The sequence below is a fragment of the Mustela nigripes genome, chromosome 14 (assembly GCF_022355385.1).
Source record: "Mustela nigripes isolate SB6536 chromosome 14, MUSNIG.SB6536, whole genome shotgun sequence".
Classification (NCBI taxonomy): Eukaryota; Metazoa; Chordata; class Mammalia; order Carnivora; family Mustelidae; genus Mustela; species Mustela nigripes.
The window spans coordinates 76,744,044-76,760,557 of NC_081570.1; positions in this window are offsets into that span (position 1 = coordinate 76,744,044).

A 16,514-nucleotide genomic window follows, 5' to 3' on the forward strand; every position below is an offset into this window, starting at 1 on the left:
GTTTTAAGTGAAATGAATTCTTTTGAGACTCAGTAGACAAGACTTAGTTCATGTAGTAAACTCCTCTCAGCAGAGCATGGCAATATTTTTATGAAGAAAGTAACTAAATGAGTGGCACTTAAGAAAGTAGGCCCCAAGATCTTATAAAATATTGGAATTGTAAGTTGATAAAATTCTTTGGGAGGTAAATTTTACAGCAGACATTCAATGATTTTAAAATGAGCATAAATCCAGAAAACAATAAGAAAATGATGTAATTTACAACATAAAATATAAAGTATAAATATAAAATAAAATATATAATATGTAATATAACCAATAAGAAGTATAGTTAATATATAATAAGAAAAAATGTTTATCTTAGTATTACTTATAATATTAATTTTTGGCAAAAATGTCTAACAATAGAGAATTTGTGAAATATATTTATATTGTGGATACTGTGTATCAGTTAAAGATTCTGTTGTTTGTGCTATGGTGAGTGCTGTGAAATGTATAAGCCTGATGATTCACAGACCTCTATCCCTGGGGCAAATAATACATTCTATGTTAATAAAATTACAATTATTATATATTCAATATATATATTATATAATATATATAATAATTTTTTAAAAATTCTGTTGTTTTACAATGTTTAATCATATATTTTTTAATAAAAAGACTAAGTTATCAAAAACGATTTATTATATGTTTCCAACTTAGTGAACATAATTAACCTCTATCTCCCTCTTTCTGATCTGAACTGCTTTATGACTTAGCAGCATTTATTTTTAATATTTAAATGATTTTCCTGTACTAAATGTTACCTAATTCTCAGAGACTCATTATCTCTCTCCAAAGCTCTCCACTCACTGACTACTGTCAAGTGTTGTTGCCTTTAAAAACACGTCACCTACAATACCTAACAAGTTGGTTTACTGTCCCCTCACCTATATGTATGTTCTTCCAAGGCAGATTCCTAAAAACCATTCCTGTCTTTCCACTATCAAATGCCCAGGATGTAGCACACAAGGAAATAAAACAGTATTTGTTGAGTTAATAAATGAATACCTAAATGAAGGCATGAATCTTTGACCTCGACTACAGTGATTACATTGCTGTTTTAGCAGTAATCTCTAAGGTCTGAGGGCAGCAAGAGAAAAGATGTTCTGTCGGTCCACTGGGTAGCTCATTTCTGGCCGGATTTATACTAAGTTTTCTCATATATCTGTGGTTCAGGGGAAGGTGGATAGAGGAATGATCTAGAACAGTCTCATTCCCAAGCTCAGAGATTGGCAGCTGCCAACAGGGTAACGGTGGCAACTCCATGTTGTACCTCATCCAGCAGCCTAGCCAAGCATTCATGGTATCAAAGATCCAAGAGTAGCAAGAAAGGGAAAGCCCCAATATACAAGCAGTTTTCAAATTTGTAAGCAATTTGCTCTTTTATCATTGGCTAAAGCAAGCCACACAGTGAAACTCAGAGGCAGTATACCTCTGCATCTGTTTATACCTTGATAAATCAAGGTATGAAAATATATCACTCTTAGTTACTACTTTTCCAACAAAAAGCAATTAAGTTAGGCTTCCTGGGATTCCTTGAAGTAAACACACACACACACACACACACACACACACCCCTCCTATGCACATACTTACACACACTCAATTACAGAAGCATGAACAGTGGTCCTCACCCTACCTAAACACCAAGACTCGCTAGAACTCAAAATAGAGCTGAGCATTCATACACATTCACCTGCAGAAAGACAATAGAGCTTAGTGATTAGTACTACACCCCCTACAGGTTCTATGACCTTGAGCAAAGGAAGCAACTGCTCTGTGCCTTCATTTCCTCATTTGTGAAATGGTGATCATTAGAGTGCCCTCCTCGTGGAGTTTGGAGGAAGAGTGAGTTTGTAGAGCACTTGCAGTAGCACATTGTCAATCAACAAAGCTAGCATCACCAGTCTTCTAAGTGGGGACTGGGAAGGGCCACAGGGTCTCAGCAGAGCAGCTGAGAGGTGATACCAGCTTGTCCTACTGAGGTCGATGGCTGAGAAGCTCCTGTTTTTCTCAACCCTGACAGAAGTTTCTGAGAGATGCATTATCTTTCAGGCTTTAGACAACACTTTCTGAGCGCTCAGCCAAACACTCAGTCCCTGAGGTTCTTTACACTGCATCATGGACACCTAAGAGGATTTGCACAAGTAATGACAGAGGCTTCTCCTGGGTCCTTTCTGAAGGGTGGTTCACTTGCCTCACAAAGAGTCACCACAGTTTGAACACCCCTTTTCAGAAGTCTCCTGCGGCAGGCGATGGAATTCCTGCTTGTTATTTCCCAAAACCTTAATTTGCTTATTAAGTGCCATGCCTAGTTCCAACCATTTTACAAATATTAACTCATTCAATCTTTATAATAACACTCTGGAGTAGGTTCAGTTATCATCTCCATTTTACAGCGGGGAAAATGGAGGCACGGGCAAATCAAATAACCTGCCCAAGGTCAGCCAATAGAGGGGCAGAGCCAGGACTCAAACCTAGGCAGTCAGAGCGGAATCTCTGCTTTAACTACTAACCTGTGCTGCCTTTTCCAGTGGAAGATTATTACTCATTAAGCCATCCCTACATGTCTGTGTCAACCCAGGGGCTTGTCATTCACTGTGTCATTTAATTCTTAAAAAAAGGAATTATGATCCCTTTTCTCAAGATTGCTTTGGTGATTCAAGGTATTTTGCAGCTCTGTACTTAGGATTATTTGTTCTATTTCTGTGAAAAACACCATTGGAATTTTGATAGGGATTGCATGGACTTTCTAGATTGCCTTGGATAATATGGACATTTTAACAATACTAATTCTTCTAATTCATGAACATGGAATATACTTTCATTTATTTGTGTCTTCTTCCATTTCTTTCTAAAAATTTTTATGTATTTATTTATTTGTCAGAGAGAGAGAGAGAGCACACAAGCAGGGGGAATAGCAGGCAGAGGAAGAAGTAGACTTCCCGCTGAGCAAGGAGCCTGACGGAGGACTCAATCCCAGGATCCTGGGATCATGATCTGAGCCAAGGGCAGCTGCTTAACTGTCTGAGCCGCCCAGGCATCCCATTCCTCCATTTCTTTCATTGAAGTCTTGTAGTTTTCGATACACAGGTCTGTCACCTCCCTGGTGAATTTATTCCCAGGTATTTTTATTCTTTTTGATGCCATTGTAAATGGGATTATTTTCTTAATTTCTTTTTTGATAATCTGTTTTTAGTATAAAGAAATGCAACAGATGCGTGTGTATGGATTTTGTATCCCAAAACGTCATTGAATTTGTTTATTAGTTCTAACATTTTTTTCATGGAGTCTCTAGGGTTTTCTACATATAATATCATGTCATTTGTAACTAGTGGCAGTTGTTTTATTTTTTCCTTTCCAATTTGGATGCCTTTTCTTTTTCCTGGTTACTAGAACTTCAAATACTATGTTGAGTAAAAGTGGTAACAGTAGTCAACCTTGTCATGCTCCTGATCTTAGAGGAGAAGATTTCAGCTTTTCACCATTAAATATGATGTTAGCTGTGGCCTTATTATATGCCAAGGTATGTTTCCTCTACATGCTTGTTGAAAGTTTTTATCGCCAATGGATGTTGAATTTTTTCCAGTGCCTTTTCTCTATCTGGGATGATAGGGTTCCATCCTCGTTTTGTTAGTACGGTGTATCACACTGATTTATTTGCTGGTGTTAGGCCATCCTTGCATCCCTGGAATAAATCCCACTTGATCGTGGTGTATGAGCCTTCTAATGTACTGTTGAAATCAGTTTGATAACATTTTGTTGGAGACTTTTGTACCTATGTTCATCAGGGATACTGGCCTATAATTTTCTTTTTTTGTGTGGTATCTTTGCCTGGTTTTGGTATCAAGGTAATGGCCTCCTAAAATGTATTTGGAAGACTTCCCCCTTGTTCTATTTCTGGAAGAGTTTGAGAAAGATGGTATTAATTCTTCTTTAAGTGGTTTGGTATAGGAGCACCTAGGTGGCTCAGTGGGTTAAAGCCTCTGCCTTCGGCTTGGGTCATGATCTTAAGTCCTGGGATCGAGCCCTGCATCGGGCTCTCTGCTTGGCAGGGAGCCTGCCTCCCCCTCTCTCTGTGCCTGCTTCTCTGCCTACTTGTGATTTCTGTCAAATAAATAAATAAATAAATAAATAAAAATAAATGGTATGATTCACCAGTGAGGCCGTCTGGTCCTGGACTTTGTTGGGAGCTTTCTGAGGACAAATTCAATCTCCTTGCAAGTTCACAGTTCCTATTTCATCATGATTCAGACTTGGTGGGTTGTAAGTTTCCAGGAATTTATTCCTTTCTTCTAGGTTGTCCAATTTGTTGGCATATAATTGTTCACAGTAGTGTCTTAAGATTCTTTGTATTTCTGTGCTATCACCTGTAACAGGTCTTTCATATCTGATTTTGTTTGAGTCTTATCTCTTTTTTGACTTGCTAAGTTTAACTAAAGGTTTGTCTAAATTTGCTTATCTTTTCAAAGAGCCAGCTTTTAGTTTCACTTGTCTTTTCTATTGTTCTTTTAGTTTCTATTTCATTTCTTTCCACTCTAATCATTTTCTAGATGTGGAAGCTGAAGTTGATTGAGTTTCGGTGACTTGGCCTTGCTTCTGTAGGTGATTAGTAACAGAAAAATGCCTACTGTTGTGATGCACATACTATCCCACCTCCCACAAAAGTATCTGATAACTAAAAAGCATTGTGATATACGCTCTTGCTCCAAGTATGAAATATACCACTCTCCTTCCTACCTTTTCTGGATTTGACTGAATCAAGCTGCATTTAATTTCCAGGAAATTAATGAAAGTCATTTAATGAAAATATTAAGGTATGAGAAGAGGCACTTGATTTTATATTTCTTAGAACTCATTCATTCACTTATTTCCCATGGATGTGCTTAGAGCTGACTCTGTGCCAGGTATTGCCTGGATCTGATCAGACTGGTGTGCCAAAGACACAAGAACCACAGAGCTCTTTTGTTTAATGGTGACTGCCAACATGGTTCCTGTGACACAGGCCTCTGGGTCCAACAGCCCTAGTTAATTCTCTCCCAACACATCTGCCTGCAGCTGTGCACTTATCCGGGGTGGTCATTGGCTTCAGACTCCTGGAGGACGCATGTCAGATGGGGTGAGTGAGGCAAGTTTTCCCTGGATTTAAAAGAGCTTTGGTTGATACCTGCTAGGAAGATTTACCTTGCCTGCTCAGGCCACTATGCTGTAAATCCCTCTTCTGTAGCCAACTGCAAATTTCATAGGCATTTAAATGTGCTGTCCACTCCTGGAGAATAATTACAGCTATTTAATTGTATTCATAATTTAGCATACACCTGAAAAATATCTGTGAAATATCGGGGGGATCCTTTAATACTGGTGTTCCATTTACAAACTGTCACATTTATAAAGCGTCTTTAATCTTCTAGGGTCTGCTCGAATTTTTTATTACAGTCTGCTTTGTGCTTTAAATATTAAAGATTCGGCAATACTTCAAAAGGTGATAATGCCTGATGCTCTGATGGAGCTTAAACCTCACCAGCTAAATATATTGAGGAATGTTCAGTGGCCCTGGCTTAATTAAACATGCATGTGTATTTTCAAATGCAATATTTTTCTGCTTGTTAGGTTTCTGACAAACCTCCAAACAGGTCCAGGTGGAACAAAGCATGTAAACAGGCTTGTGAATGGAGCTTAAAGGACTCAAATTAGCACCTTCCCTCAATTAATATGCAAACCTTGGAATCTCTGCATTTGATAATGCCATTGAATACTATTTGCAGCTTAACAGTGGATCTGTGTCATTTCATTTTTCTAAAACATGTCCAGTCTAATTATGTGAAAAGACACTGGTGACGGCTTTTTAGCCAATGAGATGGTATTTGTTCCCAGTAACTTACTCTTCTCGCTAGAACACAGCATACATTACAAGGCAGTGGCAGGTTTTAAATGTACCATTTGTTTTCATTATATAGCACTTAAAAGGTAGCCTTCTTCTAATTCAACATGCCATGTTAAGGCAGCCAGATTTCTCGTAAGCCCCGAGACCAAATTACCTATGGTGGCAGATACTTGAAAATTATTTAAGCACCTTTCACAATTAAAACCAAAAAACGCATGAATGCAAACTCTGCGTTATTGCAAAAAGAAATCTCCACTTGGCATTTGCCACACTCGGGTTTCTCTGAAAAACATGTCTCCAAGAAATAGTCTTTTGTTTTCAAACGTGTACATTTAAATTTTTGTCACCAGAAATGAAATATTAAGCTCCGATTTTCAACCCAAGACTTCCAGACAGCTTTTCATAGAGTCATATAATATTGCCTAATATTAAAATCCCCAAATAAATAACACTTTGAATAGCTGCTCATCTATTTGGAAATATTACTAAAGCTACCCAAATAGAGATTGGCAGTGGCTTGAAAAGAGAACAAGATGTTTTACAGATGAGCAGAAAGACTGGCTTTGAATGATTCAATCTGTTCTAGAATCAACATGTAACAACTGCTGGACTAGAAAAAAACACACAGTAAAATATACATGGAGGCTTCCCAATAAAAGTTCAATTATTATGCTGTAATAAGTAAGTTTGTGCAAAAAAAAAAAAAATTAAATAAAAAAGGTCTCTAAGATCCGAGGCAATATTAGAGCAATTTTCTAGGTGAGGCAGTGTTAGTGGGATATGACAGGTGAGGTATTGTTATTATAATACCTAAGGCAAAGCAGCAACCACACAAAATGATAGACAAACCTGAATTAATATGGTATGATCGGCAAGGTGGCATTTGAATATAATCTTCCTGTATTGTGGAGAAAGCCGCATGCATATTACACAGTGAAGGAACTGTGTGCAAGGCTGTAGACAGAAGACTCAGTGGGAGGAAAGAAAATACGAGCAAGATTTCAGAAGATGTCTGTGCTTTGCTGGATAAGGAGTACACTTGGAAATTGGATTTGTAAACAAATTAAAAGCTGAATTTCTTCTCCTAAAGCAGCCTTCGGTGGGCATTGACCATCAACACTTAAACTTGGCAATTGGAGACCTTTGGAACAAATAGTCAGGGGAAAATGGGGTAGGCAGAGCACATTTTAATTTTGCCTCCTGTTTTGATAATCCGTAGTTAGTGTTTCCAGACTGGATCTGTGAGCCAAGTGGCCATTTTAGATCCCCGGATAGGAAAATGTTGCCTTCCCTGAGAATTTCAGCCGTCTTCTGCTTTCTTGGTCTATGATCGCCTCCTCTAATTAAAAGTCTTAATAGCATCCAAGCCCTAATCACACAAAAGAGACCACAAGCCTACAGAAAAGGGTGCATTTTATTAAGCGACAGAAACTCTCAGAAATTTGAGCTGCAGAAACCGCCTGTGTGATCTTTAATGGATTTTTAAAGATGACAAGAAAGGCAACGGGAAAGTAAAGCAACGGAAGGCAGAAATTCCCTGAAGGAGCATTCTGAAGTAAATCAGTGCAACTGAAAAAGTGAACTCCTAGGGCCTGGGGATATCTCCCAGGTTTTTCAGCTGGACACTTATGGCCTGTTGGGTCCCTGAACACCTCTGCTCTGGGCGGACTTTGACAGAGCAAGTCACAGAAAGATGAACGACAGCACCTGAAGGGCTGTTTGCGGGGCAGAAAATTGCTCCCTTTGCACGCTGGGCTGCCTTTGCTCTGTCACGTGACTTATTACAGCCTCCCCGTGTAACAGTGCCATTTATGTATGTTAACTTGGTGAGCTGTAATGGTATTCTTCGCCTCCTTTTTCACCGCTACTTGGGCAATTAAAAACAAAGGAAGCAAATGAGGTCAGCACTCGTAAAATCAGAGTCTGTAGGTGACGGACACCCTGAGACCAAACGGCCTCAGATGCTGCTGCTGCTGCTGCTGCGGTGGAAGGAAACCACGAGCAAGAAAACAGCCCCGCTTCCCAGGGCTTTCACTTAGGTATTTGCTTTTTCAGGTGTGAAGCTGATTTTAGGTGGGGGTAGGAGTGTTTTTTGGTGTTTTTTTTTTTTTTTTAATCGACCTCAACAAGGTATCTTTTCAGGAGTTTGGTGATGCCGCTAACACAATAACGCGCCCTACACAGTAAAGAGAAATAAATGAAAGATTGTTCTCTTTAATCTTCTGGCACAGAGACCAACATTCTAATCACACAGTAGAATTTTATCTCTAGCAGCTCTGTTGATATTGCACAATTACAGGCAGTGCTTTTGAAATATTCCATACACGGTATATAAGGATACCTCAGCCTATTTTTCTGATACCAGACTTGGGATCACAGTGATTTTTTGCAAAGCTAATCAGAAGCACCTTCTTGCTTCCCCTAGGCTTGATTTCAGTAACGCCCTGGTCTGTATCCTCTCTCCCTCGGCTTTGATGGTATAGCTCCTATACATGTTGGCATGTAAGACAGTCCCTTAAGGAGAGAAACGGCTCTCAAAACCAGAGGTGACTTAGATGATGTCTTGGCTTTTCCACTATAGCTTGGCTGGTATCCCTGAGGCTAGCAAGAGCCCTGGAGCCCTTCCCACGCCTGAGGGCCTCCTGGGCACATGGTAAGAGGCTCACGGAAGGGGCTGGCACGAAGGGAGGTGGTCCACCCCGCTCTCCTCCATCAGCTGCTGCAGGGGATTCAGCAAGAAAGACTTTGAGTTGGCCTAATTATTTGAAGTAATTCCTCCTGTCTTGGAATATTACTTCATAGATCATAAATTTGAAGATACACATAGCAACTATTCGAAGTATGACTCCAATTGCACAAATATCTCTAGAAAGCCTTGGAATCTAAGATCATCAGGTCTCTTTGGGGCAGAATCTGACATAGGATCTCTACAAGACCAAGATGGGACAGAATTCCAACATAACGCCTTCAGGTAGCTTTCTGCCTCAAGTACGAAACTGGGCTTGCCTGGTGACCACTCACACTTGAGAAGAAGTGTGAAAAATAAACTTGCATTTCATCTCTCAGGGGAGGGGTACCTATATATTTTGTTATTAAATTTCTAGTTGTACCTCACTTAACCTATTTACTGGCTTAGTGCTAGATTGCCTGCTGTCTTCCTCTTATTTTGGTTTATAGTGAGTTAGTCTCCAACTAGATAATATGAACTTTGAGGGGAGAACGACATATGATGGTTTCTTGACCGCTCACATTTAACAAACTTACGTTATTGGGCACAGAGAAGCCACTTCAGAAATGACAAATGAATCTGGGAGCATTGCAGACACATTCACACATCATACTCACGTAAATTAAAAAAAATTTTTTAAAAGTGTCCTTCATTCTGGTGGTAAATACAAATGTCTGCAAATAACAGAAACTTGGGAGAATTTTCATACTTTAAATGAGATTCACGATTCAGAAAACATCTTTGTGAACTCAAGTGCTGGAGTAAGCCAATGACATAGCCAAAAATTCTAGGTGAGCATTACTTGTGTATCTTATATTACTTGTATATCTCAGAGGCACTGCAAATTCACATTGAGTCTTTTGGTAAACATTTACTGAGCACCTACTATATCCAGGGCCTGTCCTATGGGCTAGAGTTACCACATGAAACAAGACAGAGAAGATTCCTACTCTCACGGGCCTTACATTCTATGGTCCGGTTTCACTCTCTCCCCAGCCCACAGATCAGTCCCCGGAATATCATATGACACTCAGTTTATCCCACTGTCTCTCCTCTGGGTAAACTTCTTTGGTTCTTTAGAATCCCCTCGATCCCCTGATCACTCAAGCAATACAACTCTTAATAAAAATATTGGGGTGCCTGGGTGGCTCAGTCATCAAGCACCTGCCTTCAGCTCAGGTCATGATCCCAGGGTCCTAGGATGGAGCCCTGCATCAGGCTCCCTGCTCAGCAGGAAGCCTGCTTTTCCCTCTCCCACTCCCCCTGCTGTATTCCCTCTCTTGCTGTGTCTCTCTCTGTCAAATAAATAAATGAAATCTTTTAAGAAATAATAATAAATACAAGTGTTTGCCTTTGTCCTAGACTGGGATGAGACGACTAGGACCTCAGGTCATGGTAACAGCTTGAAAAAAGCAAAGAAGCATGAAAGTTCATGAGCGTTACAAGAAGGGGAAATGACTCAGTACTCCTAAAGCACGAAGTCCAGCTCTGGCTATCCATCACATTCATCTGGGGAACTTTTGAAAAATAGACCCACATTGTGTTCTCCTCCCCCAGATTCACACTTACTTGATCTTGGGTTGCAGGATGCATCCAAGTTTTGGTATTTGCTAAAAGCTGTACTTGCAGGTGGGTCTGAGCGGGCCCAAGGAACTACTATTCAAGGGTTGCATAGAGAGAAGCCTGGGAAAGGTCTTTCAGAATCTTATTGGAAGGGCCTCAAATATCATGCTCATAAATTTAGAATTAACTCCGTAATAAATTTTTTAAAAGCCTAAAAACGCTTTGAGAACACATGGGTGACATGATCAGATCTGTCCTAGAAGGAAACTACGTTGAAAGAAAGCAGGGTAAATTTGATGAAGAAGAGATCATAAGCAGGGAAACCTGGAGAATATTTGAAACAAACCCAGTGAGAGATAATTAAGTCCGAACAGAAGGGGTTAATTAGGGGAAGGGCCAGAGTGTTTCTAAGAAATTGCAGCACATGGTCTCAAGTGCAGGAGTCTGACAGATAAGGAACAAAAATGGACTATAGGTTTCTAACTTGAGTGACTGGATGTTAACCAAAGGCAAGGATTCTTAGCAAACACATGCAACGTAGGTTGGCTGACCACTCAACGGGCATGTTGCAGAAGAGACAAGAGCTCTATGGAGCACAATGACTGGAAAAGATAACCTCTAAGAACTTTCTCGAGTCTGAAATTCTGCAGCTCAGTCGCAGAAGGTTTTTAACTTAAGAGAGACAGTCTATGTTTTCATCTTCACATGCTCCATAATGCCTGGCATTTGCAAGGCAGGGTACAAACATAGCTGGCAAAAGAAGGAACCCAAAATTAGAAGGACATTTTAATAGGATTCCCAATACGCTAGAGTATTAAGGTTTCCATATGCTAATCTTAAACTTATTTTGTTAATATGAACAATGTCCATGATTTCTATGTAACACTATTCTTTAATGACCCAAAGCACAAACCTGAGCTCCTTTTTTCCAGCTATAAATTTAAGTTAATAATAATAACAACAACAACAGTGCCTTCTTTATGGGGCAGTGTGAGTCCAACTGTCGCCACCCAAAGGATCTGAAAGTGAGAAAACATGCGAGAACCGCATCCACCCAAACCCCTATGAACCGCATGGGCGTGGCCACACAGAGATTCCATTCGGTCCTGTGGAGCCAGAGGAGCTCAGGTGTTCGGTTTGCTGCTCTCAATGTGCCCATCAGTAACCTAGTGGGCCAAGTTAATATTAGCTCGCACTGGGTATATGAGGGTATTTTGTTGCTGTTTGGAGAAATGACCAGTTTACTTGGCTATATTGACAGCTCTACTGTAAAATTTGCTGGCATTAAAGGTCAAAAAGACCCGGTTTTCCTCTGGTTGCTGCTACCCAAAAGAGAATAAATCTGGGAGCTGAATCACTTCTCTGACAATAATTTATGAATCATGCATTGACTGTGTTTGAATTGAGAAAGGCTTTCATATCCTTTCCATTAGCTCAGATTAAGTTTTCATACAGATGCTGGGAAGCATGCTAGCAATATCCTTAGCTCATTTTTATGAAAATTTTATCAGTGCTTTTTTCTGTACTACACTCCAATTGGGATGTCTCAGAATCTAAAGCTCAGCTTTGGACATGAACTTCTCTCAACCTGGCTGGCTGCTGCTCTAAAGGTTTCAATATTTTATGGGCTCTGGCTAACTCAGCCGTGAGATTCAAGCTGCAGAGATTTAACTCTAATGTAAAATCATGAACGGATGAAAACTGGGATGTCATAAGTAATACATCCACAAGAGCAGGATGCAGTTACCATTTTTAAAAGGGCTTTAAAAAGAAAACAACATTCTCTGTTCTGTCTTTATGCCCCAAAATGAAAAGCCCCTGAGCTATTGTACTAACACGGGGCCATCTTTTTCCGCCTGCCTTTCTTCAATTGCTGCTTAATTGTTGTGGTGGGCTGGGGTTCCCCCGCCCCCTGTAAGGTCCCCCATCCACATGAAAGCCCCTAATGCCCACATTCCAGAGAAATGGGCACCGTGTGGTCGAATGTGTATAGGCCAAATCCATTTCTTAGCATCGTCCTCTTTTTGTCTCAAAACTGATTTCAAACATTTGGAAAATTTGTCTATTCAGCTGTAGTGTTCTAGTGCATTCTTTCCGAGAAACAGTGGGGTCACATGTGATCCGTCTGATGGACTTTTCCGCTGCAATCTATAGCCATTTCCCCCGAGCCCCGCAGAGCCTGGCAAAGCACAGGAGCTCCGTAATGGCTCCAGTAACAATGTGTTCTTTGTGTGAAAGAATCCAGGGGGAAGAGCTGGGGTAGACTGGTCAGGAATGAAAATACAGCATCTTTGCGCTTACTTATTTCTTCATTATGTACTCGGCCATTAAATGTACTTTTTAACAGTAAATACCCCTTTCCATCAAATGCAGCCCAAGCATGAAAAGAACAATGCAGGAAGTTTTATTTTTAGAAGATTGTGGACATTACTGCTACCTATTAACCTGCTTCAGAGAAGACAGCTGACGGCAGGTCTGCATTGCATCTGTCTGAACTCGTAAAGGGAGAGATGGCTCTAAATGGAGCTTAATTCGTCTATTTCAAAATGTCACCTGATATATGCATTGGAATAAAACCATCTCTTTCTAATTCCAAAAATGTCACAAAATCAACACCCCACTAAAATAATTACAGAATTGCAGATTGGGCCTTTTCTCTTCAGGCACCCAAGCAAAGAGGAGACTGTGCTGGTCTTAAAAGCTTCAGGGGGCCATGAGCTCCCTCAGGAGCCCTTCCAGTGTTTCATCCTTTTGAAAGTTGCTGTTCTGCACTTGTATTCAAGAGATCTCGTCTATTTCTTTTGAGGACCAGCTCCTCTTATATAGCTGAATCACACACAACATGGGAAATAAGTGTTTCACTCAGACCTCTTATATCTTCTTATATTACATAGACCTCTTATTTCACACAGACCTCTTAAATGAGTTCCCCCTTTGGTCTCACCTTCTGCTGGATACCAAGTTCTTTAGCATACTATATAAGAGGCACTTATCCTTCATGTAATCACCAACATTAATATTAAATATTCCAGAGAAAAATGGGGGGGGTGACTTACTAAATGAAATCATTTAAATGCATGTGTATATGTGAGGGTGAGAAATGAGATCTCTCACATAGGCCAGGAGGAGAATTGCTGCAGCCTCTCCAGGAGACAGTTTGGCACCAGATATGCAGAATCTCCAAACAGTCATGCCCTTTAACCTACGCTTCCACTTTCAGCAACTCATCCTAAGAAAATAATTATGAATACAAGAGAGACTAAGCTGAGAAAGTGGTTTGCAATGGTATTCAGAAGTAGTTAAAAGCTGAAAACTAGCTTTCTAACCACCGCAGAAGAGTAAAATCAATGACTATTTTGAAAGAAAAAAAAGTACTAGAAGAAAAAGCATGATACCAAACTACACACACACACACACACACACACACACAGAGCCTAACATCCATTTTTTTAAATAAAATAGGACCTACACCTGTGGTGTACCTACCAGGTGTGTCAGGCACCATACTAAGCAATTTCATGTATGTTATTTCATTTCATCTTCAAAACAAACCTGCGACTACATTCTTATTATCCTTATTTTATAGATAAGATAACTGAGACTTAGACAGTTTAAGGCCAAGGCCAAGAAGGTAGTAAGACTGGAAACCATTTCAGTTTGATGATACACATGGTGGTCTTAACAATAATGTTTGACTATTTATTTATATAAACATATAAAAGTCAAAATTAACAACACCAAGCAGTAACACTTATTATTCCTGATGTTGGGATTACTACTCCCTACATTTTTCTTTAAATTTATTTTCCGAGCTATCTCAAATAAACACCTCTCATAATTGCATTAAAAGAAGATACAGAAATGTGGTAATTCTCTCACTGACCCTTTCTTTCTCCACTGACACACACACACGGATACACACAGGTAATACAAAATGTTCTTCGTCAAGCACGAATTTTCTTCAGCCTTCAAAATTTCTGTCATCAGATCCTCTCTTGGTGTGTGCTTCTCTAAAGAGGCTCTGATGGGTACCACTACGCGCAGGAGAGTCCCAGCCCTTGCCTTTGAGACCATTTCCATTTTCCTTTTCTTGCTTCGCTGCCAATTAACAAAACTCCATTAGAGACCATTAGCACCACAGCAATGCTAGAGTCGGTCTTTGTGCACTACAAACACTCTTACAGGCTTATTGCTATTTTCAAGTCTTATTTATAACTGCCCAGATGTGAGCAAGACCCTCTCTCTGGAAGCGAGCTACATTTCTTCCCTGTTCTATCCATCATCTGTCACTGGCAGTAAGAGCTCAACGACTGGGTGCTCACTGCAATTCTGGGCATGAGGAGGAGGAAGAGGATCCTAGACGCCAGGAAAGCCATAGCTCATTCTGCCACCGCCATGCTGCCTATAGCAAAACACAGCATGGGCTAGTTTACCTTGCAAGCAAGTAGGTGAATATAGTGGGAAGATGTCACATTTATATCCCTAATCTTTTATATTCCTAATCCCTAATCCCTAACATTTATTGAACAAATACTAGGTGTCATGTGCTACACTAGACATTAAGTCTACAAAGATGAATAAGGTCTAGTCTCTGCCCTGGTGGAGTCCACAGTCTAGTCAGGAAGAGAGACTAAAAAATATAATTTGGGGCCTTACCAGGAAGGACCCTGTTAAGGAGTTTGGATCTTACCCTTTGAGGATGGAGAGTCCTCCAAAGTTTTAAAATCAAGTCATGACAGTCTAATTTGCTTAGAGAAGAAATACTCTGATGAGAATGTCAAAGACAGAGTGGTACCCAAGAAACCGTTACAAGACTGTGCATTACTCAAGGGAGCAGTTACGCCGGTCCTTGCTAGCGCAATGGAGATACTGATACGTTTTGTATGCTGACTTGACCAGTCTTCCTAACCACCTGGACTGCAAATGCGCAACGAGGGAGCAGGAAAGGGCACAGCTGTCTTTGAAGTTTTGGGTCTGAATGATCAATAAATGGTGATACCACCCACCACGACAGGGAACATTAGAGGGAAGATTCTTAAGTGGTTTTTGGAAACGCTAAGTCTGATGTTTCTAAAGGACGTTTCATCAAGGTTTTTGACAAAGCAATTGGGAATGGAGGTGAGGAACTCATGAGAGGTCAGCGATGTGTTAGTGGTCATTCTGACATACATATATGAATTTCAGTTAGCACTGAGGGGTTTTTCTCTTCTGACGTGCGAGGGGACGCCAAAGTAGGCTCTGAGCATGCAAACCCTTTAGAGTCCCCATGCTCCTACCCGAACATGCTGCTGTAACCTGGTATGATTTTCTAATTGTTTATTTAATTGTCAGCAAACTCTTCAAGGGCACATTCATATATAATGAATTTGCTCAGTGAATTAATGACTGCATGGAAGGATGGCATAGGAAACGTGAAGAGATTATAGAGTCTGTTTTTCCAACAATTGTAACTCAATAAGTGGCAAACAAAAGAAGCATGGCCTACAGACACCCTGGTGGCAGTGGGAAGAGTGAACTCTTCACAGCCTTGCTGCTATCACCACTCTATTCTTGACCCTTAGCTTCCCCCCCTTTCTAATTCAACCCAAACCAATCTTTTAAGCAAGCCATTATCTGAGTTCAGGCCTGCATCTTCTCACGCGTGCCTTTCTATAGCAACACCCCAGTGGCACCTCTCCAGGCTTGTACCCTCTAAGACGTTGCCCACACTTCAGCCAGTTCAGTATTTATACGCTGCCAATCTGATCATGTCAATCCCTGTTCAAAACATGTCAATGGCTCATACTGTAATCATGGTAGAAGCCGAATTCCTTACACTTATAATAGGGTCAGCTGTCCAAAACCCTCCTGGTGACTTCTCCAGCCTTACCTCCCTTCTTATCCTGCCTCCTTCTTCCATACTCATGCTGTCTGGTCACACTGAACCCCATCGGTCTTCCAAGAGCCTTCTCTTTATTTACAGCCTCAGGACTTTTGCACATGATATTTCCACAGCCTAGAGCCTGTACCTTTCTTCTTGCCCCTCAGGCTGATTAACTCCTGATTAACTCCTGTTAGCCTACGGATCTCTGCTTAGTCTTTCCCCCTCAGCCCTCAGGAAGCTTGCGCTAAGAAGACAAGTCTTAGCTTCATGTTCCTGATGGGTCTCTCCATAGCATTCTACCATTACTCTCCCACAGTACTTAGCACACTGCACTGCCACAGCCTGTGGACCTCTCCTTCTCAGTAGATTGCAAACTCTCCTTCTCTGCTGTTCCCCAGCTTCTAACGCAATGCCTGGCACATAATAAGACT